Consider the following 18,569-nt stretch of genomic DNA (forward strand, 5'->3'; position numbering starts at 1 on the left):
TCAAACAGGAAAAGGAATTTGAATCAACTAGTCTAGAAACACCTATTTATGTTTAACGTTAAATAGTTTGAGCTACAAGCTCATACTAATTCTTTTACTGTATATAGAATATAGTCTCTTCAGCATAAAATCCTAGCCTGTAGTCCTATCTGATAAACATAAACACGGGGAAAAAATATTCAGCCCATTAATACCATAACATCTCTTAGATACAATCAAAGGGTTCGGGTTTGCCAGCATTTAATGAATTAAAGTTACTCCTAGCTTCACCTTCAAGTCTCTCCAAATTGGTCAGATTCTACAAATATAGCATATGACTGAAAGATGAGTAGACTTCCTGAGGAAGACACAGAATGGGTGGAGCCATGGATTTTTTTTCCATTCCATTAATTTCAAATTTTGTTTCTAACAATTAATTCTTCTTATTTAACTCTGGTTTATAACAATTTATCTTATTATAATCATATGTCATTTTCTAATTTTTTAAGAGAGTACAGAAGTCATTTATTTTTAGTCTTTCACATTTAATAATGTAGGCACCTACAGCCATAAATTTCCAGAAAATAACAATTTTATCATTTCATAGAATTTTTTAATGAAGCATTCACTTTTCATTACTTTTTAATAAAAGTTTAATAAGTTTGGCGATTTTTCCAAGATTGTACGAACAGTAAATACTGGACTCAGACCTAAAAGTTTCAATTTCCTCATTCTCTTTCTACCGTATTAGTGAATTTGTGCTGTGTAGTTGTGTTAAAATCTGACATAGACATTGTCTTAAGCTGGAACTAGAGTTTAAGGAGGCTCTTAACTTAGTACTGATGTCCATCCTTCTAACATGTCCTCTTTCTAGCATGGGGAATAGCTTCAGCTTTAATGGTGAGAAGAAAGATACTATCTCTTTTTCCTCTTGCTACCTGTAAGGCCTACTTATCACAGGCATTGGGAAGGCACTGCTGAGATCCTGATTAAGTATGCAACAAATCTTTCCCAAGAAACAGATAAGAACTTCTGAACTCCCAGACCTCAGAATAGATCTTTCTACATTATAAAAACCTGGAAATGGATACTTAGAAAAATGAGTGGGAAAGTTTTACCAGGAAGAATTCAAAAGAATTACAAAATATTTACTCCTCTGTTTTCTGCTGTGAAGTACTTGAAGTTAACTTTAGTTTTAGTCTTAGAAATATCCTACAGCATGCAGTAGCCTTTGAAGTTTTATTAAAGGAGCAAATGCTTTGATGATCTACTCATGGGCCCAGAGATTGCACCTCTATCATTCAGTCTCCTTACAACCCTTGCCAACTATCCCCACTAGAAGTTAAAACTCTGGAAAAGGTTTAGCCCTGCTTTAGTTCTTTTTAGCACTTGCTGTACATTCAAAATTTGAAAAATAGTCCATGATGAAAAGTACAGAAATGTTTTATTAGATAGTAACTACGAAAAGTTTAGGTATTCCCTTGAAAAATGTTTTGATGAATGTTTATGCGTCTGTGTAAAAGCAAAATATTTTTCTAAAATTCTTACCAATTCTTTACTCTTGGAATAGTGTATGCTAGATGTTTTCCATTTGCTCATTAGGATCAATCTCCACCCTTCTTCATCCTAATCTATCCCCCAGAATACTGGCTTCTGCTGACTGTATGAAAGGACCTCTTAGCCCATTAGTATCCATTTGGATTGAGTGAATAGAGGTCATTGAATAGAGAGCACAAGAAATAGGAAGCTGAAAGAGAGTGAGGTTGGGATATTTATTTTCTGTTTTCTTCTTTCTAAGCACCACAGGTTGGCAGTTGCCTTTTATCAAAGGCTCCAGCTCTTGTTTGGTGGTCCTTTCCATACTGCTACCCACTTTAGGTAGCACTAACTGCTTCCTCTCTTCCCATCTTCATATTAATGGATTGCAATGACTTCTTGCTATTGCTAGTACTGGGTAATTTATTATCTTTCACTGATTTCTCTAATCCCTGCTGACAAATCTTTTTAAATATTTCCTTTAACTAACTCTCTATAACAACCCAGGATGAGTATGTCATATGCTTCCTGCTAGAACCCTGATTAATATATAATGTAAAAGTATTCAATTGTGGTTAGTGTAAAGTTAATAAAGGGAAGTGTAAGGATTAATTATTACCTGAAATCAAAATACTTTGTCTTAATTTGAATCTGATTTCTGCCAATTTCTAGAAATTTTAGAGGATTTCATTGACCTCTCTGAACCTCAGATTTATCAAGAGAGAAAGACTTTCTCAGAGGACTATTTTAATGTAAAAGATATATGAGATAGAAATCGGTACAATGCCTGAGAAACATGATTTTAAATACATATGGGTTGTGGTGGTTTCTGAATGGTGTCTACATAGCTAAGCTAGACTTACATCTCCTAGAATCTCCTTGCCTGTATGGTTTATGGTTAGGGTTGGTTCCAAGAGAAATTTGCATATTTGGAAGGCAGAAGTGAAGCAGTAGACATTTTGTTCTGAACACAAATGTAGGGCCAGGAGCTCTTGCAGATGACATACATCTTCATCAATCTGCTGGCTCGCCTTGTGTGGGACAGCATCTGGATCCGGAGTTTCTTTAGCTTCCACTAAGTTTCTCTTTCAGTTTTTCTGTGTCCTGGGCCAGGTGCAAGAGTGCCAGGGTCTTGCAAGTTGTCCACATTATCAAGGCTAAAGATATTCAGAGACAGATGCTAGTTCCAATGTGTCCTCATTCTTCTGAATTTTATGTCCAAGTTTCTTCCTAACAATTGGTTCTGGGGGTTTGTGGCATCTTTAAGCTCCTGCCAAACTCAGAAGCAATTTTCATAAACTTATTCACAAATTTGCACAATTGTGGATGATCTACTCCGTATTGTATAGTATTCCCTTATTTTCCATCACTCAGAATGGTTCTGGTCACCTGACTGAATTCAACTGATAGGTTGATCCTCTTCTCTTCTTCTCCTGTTAGTGACATAACCACAAACATGACTGATCAGATAACACAGAATATTAGAATATGGTCTCTAATGTAAAAGAGGAGACCAGAATAATGTAAAAAGCATTTTATCTTGTTGAATCATGAAGCTGAAGAAAAATAATATTTAAATTTGGAAGCCTTTATTTCATTAATTAAACCCACCCCTCCACCTTAGTCCTAGATTTCAAGAATAGCTTAAAGTTTAAGTCATTGTGACTTTGTTTTTCTCCATTCTGTAGGCACAAGACAAAACCTTTGATCAGTATTTGGGAAAAGAAATGGGGAGACAATTACCATTTATTAATTTTTACTGGATTTACTGAACAAACCCTACACTTCTTTTTTTTCCTTTCAGGTTTCTGTCATTGTCTAGTCAAGTTGAACTTCCAATGCTTTGCTCCCAGATAGAATTTCATGCTCATTTAGCACATGATACCTTTGGAGCTGACAGACGTGATCCACTTGGAACCCTATGCTTGGGCCCAGAAAGCTACAGAAATAGTCTTCTTTGTCTCCTTGATTCTCTATGGGTCATTTAATAGAAGCAGTTCCTCTTTATTCTTTTCCTTTTTGAATGGTGCTTTTGTGAGTTGGAGTCTTGATGCAGCTGTCACAAACCTTCCACTTCAGAGGTTAAACTACAGATCTAATGAGGGAAAATTATTTTTAGCTTAGCCTCTGGCAATATAAATTCCAGGAAATTTTTGAATTAAGCTTTATGACTTTATAGGAAAAAATAGCAGGCTGCCAAACTGTCTTTTTATTTAACTCTTTCTCTCTCTTTCTTTCCCTTAAGTAAAATCTAACTAGGTGATTTTTAAAATATTACTTCCAATTTCCTTTGTTAGCAAATACATGGTAGTTTAATTCAACAAAAAATCCAAATCCTTCTTTATTTATGTTTGTTTATTTTCTAATTGGACCTCTATCTGTGACTACTGATGCTAAACAAGCAAAAGCATTGCCCATGATCAATGATATATGAGCATTGATTGTTGTCTTCTCTTCACAGTAGAAACTAAAATTTACTCCTTAGGTCTAATACTGAGGCTGAAGGGAAAAACATATATATATATATATATATATAAAAGTGTATGCATGCATGGTTAGTATAATAACAATATGTCATCACACATACTACCACTTTATCCTTAAAAGTTGAAATATTTCTCCCAAGGTAGAATTTCATCTTAACTCAGTCAAAAAATAAAGTAGAAGCTGAGTCATATTAGAAACAAGTCCAACTGCGAATCAGTCAGGAATTTCTCCTCTGCATTATGGCTTATCCAAGCCCTAGACTTCTCTCCTCTGAATCCTAGCTTTGGACATTCCACTATTAACAACTTCACCCAAGAGGAGGGACTGGAAGAGACAAAAAGTAAAAGTGAAGAAAGGCCTTATTTTTCAGGTTAATAACCATTAAAATAAAATATTTATTGTACAACTACTATGTGCATGGCAATGGGGAATTGTGGGGCTGTCACACATGGGGATACAAATAGGTTGGGAAGAAAGCAATGCATTACTACATATTAACTGTAAAGTCAATTAGCATTGCTTGCTAATTATGTTGAAAAGTAGGTTTTTATCCTCAAGAAAATTTCAATATCATTGGTAGGAAATGGTGGGCCTTGTAACTGACTGATGGAAACACCGCTCCTATCTAATACCAGGGAAGAGCATGTTTCATCAGGCAGACCCTACAGAAAGGTTAGAACGTCCCCTCGGTGAAAGTGGCTATGTGTATTGTAAGAGGGGAAATGTGCTAAGAAACAAAGAAAGATAATCTCATGCAAATAGGATAAAGACCTTGGAGTTTTAGTTTGAATATTAAAAAGACATGCCCATATTTTATTCCAAATACGCTAAAAACAGCCTGTCAGTCATGATGATAAGGACAACATTTATTATTTTTTATGACCCTGCAGTATGCTAAATCCTTCACATACATAAACACATTTATCCTCAAATAAATATTATTACCACCATTTTACAGAAGTGGAAACAGACATTCAGAGAATTAAAAAGTTCACATAGCAGTGAATAGAAGAACTTAGACTTAAGTCTTAGATCAATCTTATTTCAGAGCTTGTGATTTTCATACTAAAGATAAAGAGAATAGCCCAGACAATAAAACCACTGTACCATTGTGATTTTGGGTGGTAAGATGAAATGTTATGGAATCTGCAAGAGAGAAATTTGAATGGAGTCTTGAAGAATCGTAGAAGCAGAGTAGGGATATAGAGTATTTTATGAAAACAAATTGAATGAAAAAAGTTACATAGGCAAATAAGGAGTGATTGGAATCAGTGAGTGACTGCCCTGGATTTTCTCAAAAGGCTTGTGGGTTGATAATATACTATTTATCCATGAAAAATTGCTATTGCAACATTATCCAAAAATGCTATCTAAATTTGTAGATATGTTATAGAAAAACATCTTCTTGAATCTATTAAGTTGAAAGATAGAAAAACATTTGACAATTTATTAGAAATTTTAATTGGGAAGCCTAGTTGTATCAATGAACTATTATAAATTTCTGTTACCTCTAAAGTATATATGTATGTATATATGTACATATGTACATAAGTATTATCAGAATTGCTTTTTAAAAAATAAATAAAATCCTCATTCTTACTTCAAACAGGATCAAGTCTCTATTTGCAAATATTTACAAGGCCATTTTGGAGTGACACAATTCAGAATGGACTTAGACCCAAATTATATTCTACATTTTGGTAATTTTTTTAAAAAAATATCTCTATCTCCAGGAGAAAGTCCTCATATAAGTCATGGGAGGAAAAGCAACATGGAACTTCACTTTGAGAAAAATAAGGTTATTAGGACATTGTAACATCGAGTCCTTGTGGGATGAATCACACTAGAAAAAGAGAAGCAAAAATACAATAACTTTATTCTTATTAATAACTCTTAGCAACATGTATAGAGCTGTTATAGGCAAAGTAAATCTGAAGTAAGCTGAAGATCTAGAGGGCACAGCCAGAAGGGCACAATATATCATAACTTCAATGCTCCTGATTCAAAATGGCTGCCACTGTTACTTGTTAACACCAAAAAGACTGAGGAATGATATGATGTCATGGTAATATTTCTAATGGATCTTTGAACCTTCACATTAACTTTATGTTCTACAAGTGAAATTGCAGAAAGCCTTTTATTTTTTTTTTATATAAATCAAGCTTTGTCACATATTAATAAGAACTTAAGAACTATAGTACTAATTTGACCTAGATAATAGGATCTTCTTTTCCAATGACTTCGGAGTTGTTGGTTATAAAATCCCATCCCCCGCTAAAAATAATGTCTGTAATCATAGATGAAGGCTGCATTTTCTTTGTTTGGAAAGATTAATATGCTAAATGATTTATAAGTGAAGACAGTTTCATAGTATGCAATATAAAGCAGAGTGTGCTACATTGACTATATGATGTGATGTGTTAGCACAATTTTTCCCTTAGAAGACTGTCAAATAAACACATTCATATCTGTTAAGTTGGCTCTAGAGCAAGCACTTAATGCTCAATTTTTAAAAAAATCTGGCTCATATTAAATTTAACTTGCTCACAAGGGAGTACACACTAGTGAATCAGTTAATCGATGAATTTAATGAAATTCAGTACCTATAACCATAATCAATGGAGTTCTTTTCATTAGCCTGGGAATGCTAACTGTGGTCTTCAATAAGATATATCTGGAGTAACTACCAACACTTTGTTTCCTAAAAGAGGAAATCCATGGTGTTTTTTTTATTTAACATTAACAAGATAAGCATAGACATTAAAAGGAAATAGTAAATTTCATTTTTAATACAGGTTAAATGGTGTTTACTCAGAAAGACAAATAATGAAATATAGCCTAGTAAATGTCAAATCATTTTCCCCCAATTCTCTGGTTCCAAAAACCAGATTTCCATGAAAGTTTAAAAGTCAGGATAGGCATGGAAGAAGCAGGAAGCCAGCCTTAGGGTTACTGGAGATAAGAGGCCAAGTGTAAGCCTGGCAGAAACAGATTATAGGAGAAGGTTTCAACTGGATCAGAGATAACTTAAATCAGAGGGGTTTTATCATTAAAGGGGTTTTATCATTCTTTTGTTTCCAAATATCTTGACTCTTAAAGAAGCCTTGCCTTCTTTGATTCTAGATATGGTTTCTTTGGCACTCGGTACTACTTTCATTTTACCATATTTTCTGGCTTGAATGGAGGTCCCTCAAGAAACTCGTGCTTTAAGAATGCACACCTACACTCTCCTTGGCATTAAAGGAGTATCTTTAGAACAACAAACCTTAACCTGTCTCCCCATCTCATCTCTCAGCACTCACACAGCTGAGAAATCACATGCAAACCCAGTGGTAACAAAGATATAAAAGTTGCAGTTCTTCTTAACAGAGAAATTGGGGTGGGAGGTTACTCAGTTTGACCTAAGTAGATTAAAACAGCAGTCCAGATGATTCCGATAACCTCGTAGAGAAATGTGCATCATTCTTTCCTCCTCCAAGCTTCGTGTTGAGAATCTTTTGTCTGGGAGGTGTATGTTCCCAGGCTGGTAAGGTGCTAGTTTACAAATAGATTAACCCAAATTTTAGGCCAAAAAAGCATAGGCACAAGTATAAAGAAAAGAAATGAACTATTTAATGATTGATAACTTTAAAATATACATATTATTATTGTCATCACAAAATTAGAACTCTGTTTGATGTCTTATTTTACAGTATTACTTTGTCTTTATTTTGAAATATACTGTACTTGACTAGGTAGCAGTGGGACTTTTTTATGGCTTCACTGTTGAAATGGTACAGTTCTTAATTTTGTCCTGGTTTAGGGTCAGAGACTCAGCCCAGGCAATGCACTATTAGGCTTTATTAGAACTGTGGTAATTCTGGGGCTCCCTCAAAAGCAAACAGGCCCCCAAAAACATAGTCCTCTAAATATGTTGGTGTACCAAGATTTCAAATAGAAAGCCGTGACTCAACTTTTCCCAGTTTGCCCTGTGTAATTATAAAAATGTGGTTTCCAAGAGAAAGCATACAAATGAAGTGCATGGTAAAATATTATTTGAGGTAAATTGACAACAATAGTATCCTCTCTCAGGTGATATAGCTTCCAACTCTGTCACGACCCATGGACCACAACATTATGGTAGGCTGATGAGCAATCAATTCTTAGATCCAGCCTGCTTTTAATAGACCTTTATCTGAGACTTGGTTCTCTCTTTTGTCCTATATAAATAGTATCTGAAGAAAGGCAGTTATTAAGGGGGCAGGACAATGATCTCACCCTTCCCATCACACCAGGCATTGGTATTTTTTTTATTCCTTTCAGTTCTGGGTACCATATTTAAGTATTTGCAGATGCTCCATGAGGCTAAAACTCAAATTTCGGGAACCTAGAATAAAAGAAGAAGGTTCTTTTATGGAAGACATCAATAGTTTCTTAACCTGTTCTTTTTGATGCCATTATTATAATTTTTGCTTTCAAATAATTTCAGTCTTACAAAAAAACTGTAAAAATAGCACAAAAAAACTGTATAGTACTCTTATCCAGAGTTTACAGTTAATATTTTTAATATTTGCTTCATCTTATATATATGTTTGTAATATTTTTTCTGAATAATCTAGTAAAATGTTGCAGTCATAATGCTACTTTACTGATATTTAGTGTGCACTTTTTAAGAATATTCACTTATATAACCAAAGCACAATTATCAAAATAATGTAACCAATAGTAGCATAATCTATTATCTAATCAATCAGATCTTACTCAAATTCCACCAATCTCCAAAATTAATGTCCTCTATTGCTATTCAGGGTCCAATCCAAGATCAGACATTGTTTGTCAGACTTTCTTTGTCTTCCATAATAATAAATATTTTTGAAAAGCGCAGAACAGTTATTTTTTTGAATGTCTCTCAGTTTAGGCTTGGTCAACATTTTCTTATGATAAGATTTAGGTGACTCATTTTTGGCAGGAATATTACAAAAGTGGTGAAGTGACCTTCTCAGTGAATCATACCTAGAGGCACATGATATTGGTTTGTCGCATTAATGATGATAAATTTGATTGCTTGGATAAAGGAACATCCGCCAGAACTCCATGGCAAAGTTACTGTAATTAATAAGCAACTTTTTTGATTGTAATCAATAAGTAATAATAAACTTTTGAAGAGATACTTTGAGACTATGCAAATATCCTGTTTCTCAGCAAATTTTACTAAGTAGTTTGAAATTTTTTGTCTAACTGATTTATTACAGTGATCATTGCCAAACTGCTATTTTCTAACTCAATTTTTTCTTTTTTTATTTGTCGATTAATTTATTTTGTAGATGTTTGAATCCATCTTGTTTACAGTTTAAAATGTTTCTTTAGGAAAGATTAAACAGAAAAGGGAAAGAAAAAGAAAAATATGCATTTGGGTAACAGAATTAATACACACTGGATTTGTCAGCATTTTACTATAACAAAGAGCTCTTTTTCTCCCATTTATGTGTTTATAATTAAGAAACTTAAACCTGGGCACAAGGCATACTCATTACTATGAAGGTGTCATGTTTCTTGGACTTTTTAAGGGACATAACTAGAAAATAAATGTAATGTGTACACACGCATACACACAGACATACACATATCTATATCTGTATCTATCTATCATCTATCATCTATCTATCATCTATCATCTATCTATCTATCTATCTATCTATCTATCTATCTATCTATCTATCTATCTATCTATCTATCTAATCTATTATCTTTCTGTCTTCCCGTTTGCCTGCCTGTCTGTCTGTTGTGTCTATCTATCTAATCTATCTCATATATCTTAAAAAACATGAATTTATATTAACACCTTCAATTCAAATCCAACACCATTTGCTTAATTTTCATCTTCTCTTTTTCAATATGTTTAACTTCTTTCTTTACTTATTTGTTCAACCTTAGAATACAGAGAACGTAGTTTTAGAAATATTACCCCAAATAAACTTACAAATTTCCTTCTACAAATTAATTTAGCAACTAGGTTTACCGTTCTTTAAATATTTAGTTTGAGAGTATAGAGTGAAAAAATAATGTTCAATGATCACCTTTTGAATTCGTTTCCACACCCTCATTAAGTGTAGTTATGTATTGATTGGAAGCACAATTAATTGTCTGTACTCTATTTCAGTTTTTTCCCTACATCTTTGTTGATTTTTTTTTGAGTATATAAAGTATTAACATGATTCTGAAGTCAGAATTATACAAAAAGATAAAGAGTATCAAGTCTCTACCTGAAACTCTTGTACTTCACTTTCAAACACTTTGTAAAGATAATCACAAACTAGTTTCAGTTTATTTTCACGTACGTGCCTGTGATGGTGTTTTTTTGTTTTTGAAAAAATAGGCAGATATATATGTGGCTGTATGTATATATATATTTTCATATTTCCTCTTCTTTCTTACAAAATAGCTAACATGAAATATGATACATTTTGCTTTTTTTCACTTTGCTTTTGCATTTAACAATATATATTAAAATTCACATCATTTCATTTCTCATTATTTGTTGTAGTTTCACGGTAATTTATTGTGTGGATAAATCATAGTTAATTCAACCAAATTCCTATATATGGGCATTTAAGTTACTTCTAATATTTTGTGTTTGCAATCGATTCTCTTGTATACATCTATTTTCATATTGTTGGCAGTGTGTCTACAAGGGTAAATGATCAGAAGTTGAATTGCTGTGTCAAATGCATATATAGTTTTGAAAGATTTGCCAAATTTCCCTCCATAAAGGTTGTACTAATTTGCATTCCCACCTGCAATATATGGTAATGCCTGCTTCCTCAGAGCCTTGCCAACAGAAGGTGTCAAGTTTTCATTTTTGCAGTCTGAGAAGTGAGAAACGACATCTGTGTGGTTTAAATGTGCATTTCTCTTATTATGAGTGAAACTGAACATCTTTCACATGTTGAGGAGCCATTTTGAATTATTTGTTCATTTATTTGGTCAATTATTATATCAAGTTTAGGTCTTTTTCCTCTAAATTAAAAAAAAAAACATTTTATAGACAGGGCGATAGACAGACAGACATATAGATTTATAATGGATTAATATAGAGAATATTAGTCCTTTATCTGTGATATATATTACAAATGCTTTCTCCCTGTTTTTAACTTATCTTTTGACTTTGCTTATGTAATATTTTTCTAGGCAAAGGTTTTTCTTGTTATTGTTTTAGTTTTACAAAGTTACATTTATTTATTTCATCATGATTTTGATTCATAGGCAAAATGTCTTTTCCTACATGCAGGTCATAGAGAAATTCACTCAGTTTTCTATTATTTGTATGATTTCATTTTTACATTTAGTTCTCCTTTCTTTTGTGAGTATACTTTTGTTTTTAATGTGAGATATAGGGCAAATTTTATTATATTTTCCATACAAGTATCCAGTTTCTTCAGAACCATTTATAAAATGTTTTAATATTTTGCCTCAGTGATTTAAGATGCCACCTTTATCATATATTACATTTTTCTATGTACTCAGGACAATTTTAGGCTTACACTCTTCCATTCATGTTCTAGTACCACACTGGTTTAGTAGAATTTAGTATTTAATAAGGCTAGTCACTCATAGCTTTTACTTTCCAGGTTTTTAAAATTTTTTTCCTGTTATGTTTCCATATGAACTATAGTAACAAGAAAGTTATTTGGAATAGTTAATGAGATTGAGGGAATTTATACCTTAAGGAGAACTGACTTATTTATGATGTTGAGTCATTCTAGTAAACGAAAAGGATGACTTTCTATTTGTTCAAGTCTAGTTGTATGTCTTTCCAGAGAAGTTTAAAGTTTTTATTTCATAAGTTTTGCACATTTCTCATTAAGTTTATTCCTAAATGTTTTCCTTCTTTGTTTCTATTGTATATTGGGTCTCCTCTACCATCAAATCCTCTGATTATCATTTTTGTTTATGGAGGTCATCAATTTCTTTGTGTTGATGTTATGACAGCTACTTAGTAAATTCTTAAAGTGCAAGTGTTAGTTTTGTTATTGATCCTCTAAGATTTTCTAAGCATACTATCATCTCAAAATGGAAAGGGTTTTTCCTCCCCTTTTCAAAGACTTACATCTTTATTTGACTTATGTAATTGCACTGCTAACAGCTCTAATTTAGTGTGAAACAATAGTGGTTACAGTAGTGCATCCTTGCCTTGTCTTGGCCTTAGCAAAATGTTATCAGTGTTTTCCATTTCCAAGCATTTTAAGATGCTGAGAAATATATTTTATTGTACTAAATATTCATAAAACCCCACAATTGAGTATGTTTTTGAACTTAAAATCAGCAATGAGTGCAGAATGTCAAAGTTTTGTTTTTTAATTTTTTTCTCTAGCATCTGTGGACATCTTTGTATTATGTCTATAATTTTCTTTTTATATTGTCTTTACCAGATCATTAAAGTTGTCATAGAATGTCCTTATGTATTTATTTAGGCCTAGTTAACTTTCTCTCTTTTAGAGAAATTAGTAAATTTGGAACAATAGACATTCCCAATATATTACCCATTTCATCTATACAATTGAAAATGCATGTTAGTGGCCCCTTCATGATCTGTAGGGACCAAGCAAGAACATAAATGGTGATCCACATAATACATCTAAATGTTTCAAAGCTTTAAAACAAGCACATAAACAGCAAAAACAAAACAAAACAAAAAAACACACATTTTATCCTTCTGCCTTGACAAAAATATCTCTATAAGGACCTGTAAGGCCAAATTTGATTTTAGAATCTCATATTCCTCAGTTTTACTCTAGATCATAATGGCATGGAAAGAGGTGATAGCAAACTCTTGATCATTTCCTCTGTTCCTGGCCATGCACAGCAGATGTATGTGTGTACATTTGAGACCACATGACCAAATTCTGCTACATTCTCCTGTTCCTCGCTGTACCCACAAAGAGCTGTCTTTTTCCTATTCCTTAGGCAATTTGTCCTTAAGTGTACTGGCTAGAGAAGGAGGTTCTCAGAGGCCTCTGGAAATGAGTTTAGGTTCATTTGAATGTGAAATCTAGAGTGCAAGGTACCCAGGACATGGTCAAAAAGGGGTAACATGGGTTTGGTGTTCAAAGTCCACACGGCCCTATGAAATACTTGTTTCTCGAACAGAGGCGTGGCTAGAGGAAGGCCAGGGTGATCCTACAAAGGGCTATCCTTCGGTCTAAAGGCAACAATGTTAAAGAGTAAAGCAAAACATTTTAGTCTGTCGAATTTGTGTTTTCTGTGTGTGTATATGTGTGTGTGTGTGTGTGTGTGGTGAGATAAATGAGAGTGTAAACAATGAGATATTCATTTTATTATTAGTAGTAAAAGTCTTTGAAAAGCAATTTGACTACACATATATTCATACATAAATATATATTTACCTAGTAATTATACATTTGGGAATCTAAGTTTAGAATCTAAGTTAAAGATCTAAAAGCATTTAGTTTTGGATATTATCACTATAGAATTATATATGATGACCAAAAATGGAAAACAGCACAAGTCCGACACTAAAAGATTAGCTAAGCAAATTATGATGTTTTCACCAATTAGTAAATTATTTAGGTATTAAAATTTTTATTTGAAAAACTATATAATCCCACAGGATAATGTTTATGGCATAATATTAAGTGAAAAATAATATACAAATTATATATAATTATGTATACAATTTGATTTAAACTGGGTTAAAATAATCTTTTCATAGAAATAAAGGAAAGGATAAAATTAATTTTGCATAGCGTATCAGTAATTCTAGGCAAAAAAATTTTTTCAACGTTTTTGGAGAAAAAATATTCTGTACAGTGAGTGCATCAGTGTTTGTGTTTGAATATTGAGGGAGAATGAATTATATTCCCTAATAGCCTTTCTGAGTTTTCAGATTTTCTTTCCTCGGAATTTATTACTATTATAATGAATAGAAATATGATAAGAAGGTCAGACTCACTTATCTCCAAGGTACTTTGCAGCTCTAGCATGGAAATATTTTGATCCCTGAACAATCACAAGCTTGCTATATTCCAATATTATAACATAAAAAGTCAAAATTGAAATGTTAATTTCTTACAGAACCCCGTGTGTACGTATTGTACTAATAGAATCAACTAATGGGGAAAATACTTGTCCAAATGTGGATTCTTGCACTGACTCATTGGATGAAAGCGCAAACATTAAGAAATGCTAAACTAGAGAAAAGATGGTGACATGACTGGTAACAGTGAATTTTGGGGCCTCAAAATTATAACACTAGCTATGAGTCTGAAATAAGAAGGAAAAGATTCTTTATAGGAAAAATAACAAGAAATTAAATATATTGATAAATAGTTAGATTTAAGAATCACATTACTAATAAAATATTATTAGTTAATATGAGACAAGTATTTTACATTATGGTAGAATTTGTCCTTATAATCCTAAACTTGATTTACTTATACAAAAATAGCAAAAATTACTACCACATAATTTTACTATGGATGTTAAAGAAAATAATGCTTCTAAAGCACTTAACCAAATGTTTGACATCTGTGGGTGCCGAATTATCATAGCCCCCTTTATAACCACAGTAACTTGGGAATAAAATTCCCTCCTTAAGAATGAACACTGAGCTTTAAAACTAATGCCTCAGTATGCTAGGCAGTGAAAAAGATCTAAAACGAGAAAGGCAATTTCTAACTCCAGTCTTTTTTTTTTTTGCTGTACTGGCCTGAACTCCCTTTCCCAGAGTTCTGTTGTACATCAGGCTGGAGTGTGACAGTGAATCATCCCCTAGGCTGCAATTTCTTCCTGGGGATGCTTCCAGATGCGGATATTACCTGGGTGTTGCACAGTTAGAAAAACGAGGAGCAAAAGCAATGCTACCATGCTTTAGCCAAAGCTTATTAGACTCTTCTAGACTCTCAGATACAGAAACCCCGACCAATCTATGAGACCATGGCTCCCTAGGTGCTTATCTGGACATTAACACCACTTTAAGGAGCTCCGTGGGAACTCCCTCGGGTGTCCTTAGAACATATGGTGTGTGAACTGAAACAAAGAGCAGCTGTGGCCCTTATTTGTTCTGTGGCCTTACATGAGTCACTTAGCTTCTTTAAGTCTCACTTGGAAAACTGGAACAAAATCTCCTATTCTGACTACTGTAAAGGGTTATATGAGGGTCAAATGGGATAATGAATCTAAAAATGCTACTGGGAAAACAATGTAATACTCTTTAAAACATAAACTAGCATTATTATCTTCAGAGGCAAAGAAATTACACTTTAAAGGGCTTTTAAATAACGTTAAGAAATATGGCCTTGCAAACACATCCAATAGTAAACTAGTAAGGTCAGTGAGTGAAGCTGCTAAGACTGATAAGGACATAATTGAAAAGCTTTGGAAATCACAGGCTCTGCTTTGAGTCTTCCTCTGCTGGCATTGTCCTTTATTCCTTGTGTTATTTAAATTCAACTCCTGAAGACCTGAATTTATTTTTCTAACTGGTATTACATCCTGAAAATGCTTCCAACTATAGACAGAAGAAAAATATTAGATGGTAAAGATGAACAAGAAGGGAGAAGGAGAAAGATAAAGAGGAGACGGAGAGAGTCCTGCATAATGCTCCAAGGCTCTACCTAAGAGGTCCACTCTGACCTCACCCATCCCTATATTTTAGATCTCAGGAACCAGTCACCACTTAATCAAACATCATGGATCCCATAGTGAGTTAACTGATATTTTCGTTTTTGCCTAGTGGTATATTTGCATGTTTACTGGTTATTTATCATTCACTGAAAGTTTCAAGGGCAAACAAATGTACTATAAATTTGGGAATAACTTACAAAGTTATAAAATATTACCTCTTGATAGCAAGATATTTTACAATGATATTGTGTCTGGTGGGCAGGGCTGTCAGTATAACACGAAGATTAAATCCTCAACTGGCAGTGAATTTTTATATATCACCAAGGACAGAAGCATAAAAGGTCCTTTTAAGTAAAGTGGTATCTGCAGAAAGTGGTGCAGCAAAATACCTGTGGATGGCTAGCTGAAATAAGAATGAGAGCAGCTAAGTACAAGAGGGACTTCTGCAAGGTAAAGGTCACAGATGCTGATACAGGAATGAACCACAGAAGATGGCAAACTGTATTCACAAGAAGCTGTCCATATAAAAAGAAAATGAATCCTAAGAAATTGCAATGAGAGCCCTTGTCTTTGATTGTCACAAAGCTCCAACAATCCTCAGATCACTACTGACTTACTAGCAGTACTGGGAAGCAGAACAATCCCACAGGAGTTTAACCTTTTCTTATAAATGCATGGTGTCAATTAGCTAAGACCCACTAAAACAAGCTATGATTAAAGACCTGGTTTCCCAATCTACAGATGAAGAAACTGAGGTTAAGTCATAGAGCAAGCAAGTATTGATGTCATTTGAGTGCAAATCCAAGCCACTTGAGCTCCAAAATCAACTATCTTAATCAGCTTATTTTATGTGTATAGCTTCCAATTTATAACAAAGTGTGTGCTAGTAAGTAAAACAGAAGTGTGGAACAGTGGAAAAGTTACCCAACTTTTCTTGATTTGGGGTTCGTTTGTTTTTTTCTGATTTTCAAATTAATGGTAACACCTAAGGCATGAGACTTCAGTAATGAAGGAAAAAAAAAATTTCTGCATGTTTTGAGTATTATATTAATATAAGTCAATAATAATTTATTTCCAGAGCCTAGAACATTGTAGAAATTCAACAAATTTTACTAACTTAAATCAGTCAAATATCTCCTAGTACTCAGTGTCTTCCAGGCATAAATGAATTAATTCCAAACAGGCACCATGCTAAGAACTGGTAAAAACAAAAACAGAACATGGTATACTGGAAGATAAATCAACGGGGATGGTAGAGAAGACAGGAGACATATATGCCCATATTGCGTCATCATTCTCAGTATCAAATTCTGATATTTAAGAGGGAGGAAATTAAGACCATCAGAAATGTTTTACTGCCTTAAGACTGTCAAAGATAAGTGAAACACCGGTGAAAAACATAAATGAAATAAGTGTTTTATTATCTAATAAGTGTAAAAAAACTACACTGTTTTTTTAAATATATTTCTTTGGCTAATTTTATTTGTTTATTTGTTAGAAATTATGTTTGGAAACAAGGAAAAGCAAGACACATATGATTCCTGTCCTAACTGAGCTTATAGTCTAATGGAAGATACAGAGAAATAATAAACAGAATTTTTACAATTTATGATCTTGTAAACTGCTACGAAGTAAAAGAAGAGAATTTGGGGCAGCATTGGTATTTCAAACAGGCTCTTTACAGGTAAATTTTTTGGACATGAGACTAGATGATTGTAGTACTAAGAGGATCGTTATTGATTGTTGGTTACGTTTAGACTCCTGCTATGAAGGGGGAACTCAACATCCTTAACTTCTTTTGAGTAAGTTCAACTTTTCTTCTTAAGATAATAGAGAGGATTTATTTTCCCAAGAGTCGGTTATTTTTAGCGCTAAAGAGTTCAAATGCAGTTCAAAATGCCAACCTGATACATTTTGACTGGGAAAATACAGCAAAGCATAATTTCCAAGAATTAATTGTATCATGTGAGACACATGACAGCAGGATTTGCTGGTATAAGAATTATATGTGATAGAATTCATACTGCAAGTATAAAATGAAGAGACCAAATTATGCTTAATAAGAATAATTATTACAAAGAAAATACAACTGTAGTGCAATGGAAAGATGTGCAGAATTTGAAAATAACCGGAAAAACTTAAGTAAATCATATTATCTCATTCAGCCTCCTTTTTCTTATCTGAAAAATAAATGTGGGTAATAAAAGTTGGGAGCAAGTATTTCTTTGCAACTTCTGATATTTCCTTCCAGGTAAAAAGAACACAAGTTAATAATTCTGACTTCTTTCTGCTCTATTTGTTCTGCTCCAGAAAAACTGGAATGACTTCATTGGAATTGTAAATTTATGGAGAATAACCTGGACCTGCTCTTTTCAGTTCCTCTTTTCTTTTTGGGAAGGAGTTGGGAAAGGGGAGGCCCACTCATGGGGAGAACCTGCTGACGAGCTGATTGACAGGTGGATAAGTCAGTCAGTGTTAAGAAACTTGATGGTATTTTTTAAGGTCAATAACTAAGACAATAAGGAAATAATGTGTAGACTTGCTTTGAATTTTCATTTTTTAATATTTCACATTCTGGTGAGGAAGAAAAGTTCTATTTAAACTCTCAACAATAATAATTTGTTATTTACAGTTCTTTTATGAGAATCAAATATGATGACTATGAAACTGTCACACAAATTCAAATCTGCATGTAGATTTGTACATTCTTTTATTCTAGCAATATACTTTATTATTAAAACTTAATCTTTGAAAGTAAAAATAACAGTGGAAGCATAAGATTAAGGCTGAGAAATTTTTAAGCATTCCTGGGGCACTTCCAGAACACCTCAGCTTCAGGTAAAGCACACTACATTTCTATTTATCTTTGAAGGGCTCATTCCCATCTCTCAGGTAATGGTCTCTCTTATGAGTTGGATTGTATCTCCCCCAAAAAAGTCCTAATC

At 33.3% G+C, this 18,569-nt stretch overlaps 2 long non-coding RNA genes across 7 annotated transcripts in view; one reads left to right on the forward strand and one right to left on the reverse strand.

Moving 5' to 3' along the window:
* Positions 1–18,569, forward strand: part of LOC120605280 (uncharacterized) — a 225,130-nt gene that overhangs the window by 153,510 nt on the left and 53,051 nt on the right. The window contains exon 3 of one of the 3 annotated variants that reach the window (XR_005653594.1): positions 17,123–17,141. The exons of the other annotated variants lie outside the window; for them this stretch is intronic. This is a non-coding gene — a long non-coding RNA (uncharacterized LOC120605280). Of the gene's footprint in view, positions 1–17,122; positions 17,142–18,569 lie in introns of those variants that run through there. 3 annotated transcript variants of the gene reach the window in all.
* LOC120605301 (uncharacterized) overlaps positions 1–18,569 on the reverse strand; it is a 181,108-nt gene that overhangs the window by 134,639 nt on the left and 27,900 nt on the right. The window lies entirely within an intron of this gene.

Source organism: Pteropus medius, unplaced genomic scaffold, assembly GCF_902729225.1.
Source record: "Pteropus medius unplaced genomic scaffold, Ma_sr-lr_union100, whole genome shotgun sequence".
NCBI classification, from domain to species: domain Eukaryota; kingdom Metazoa; phylum Chordata; class Mammalia; order Chiroptera; family Pteropodidae; genus Pteropus; species Pteropus medius.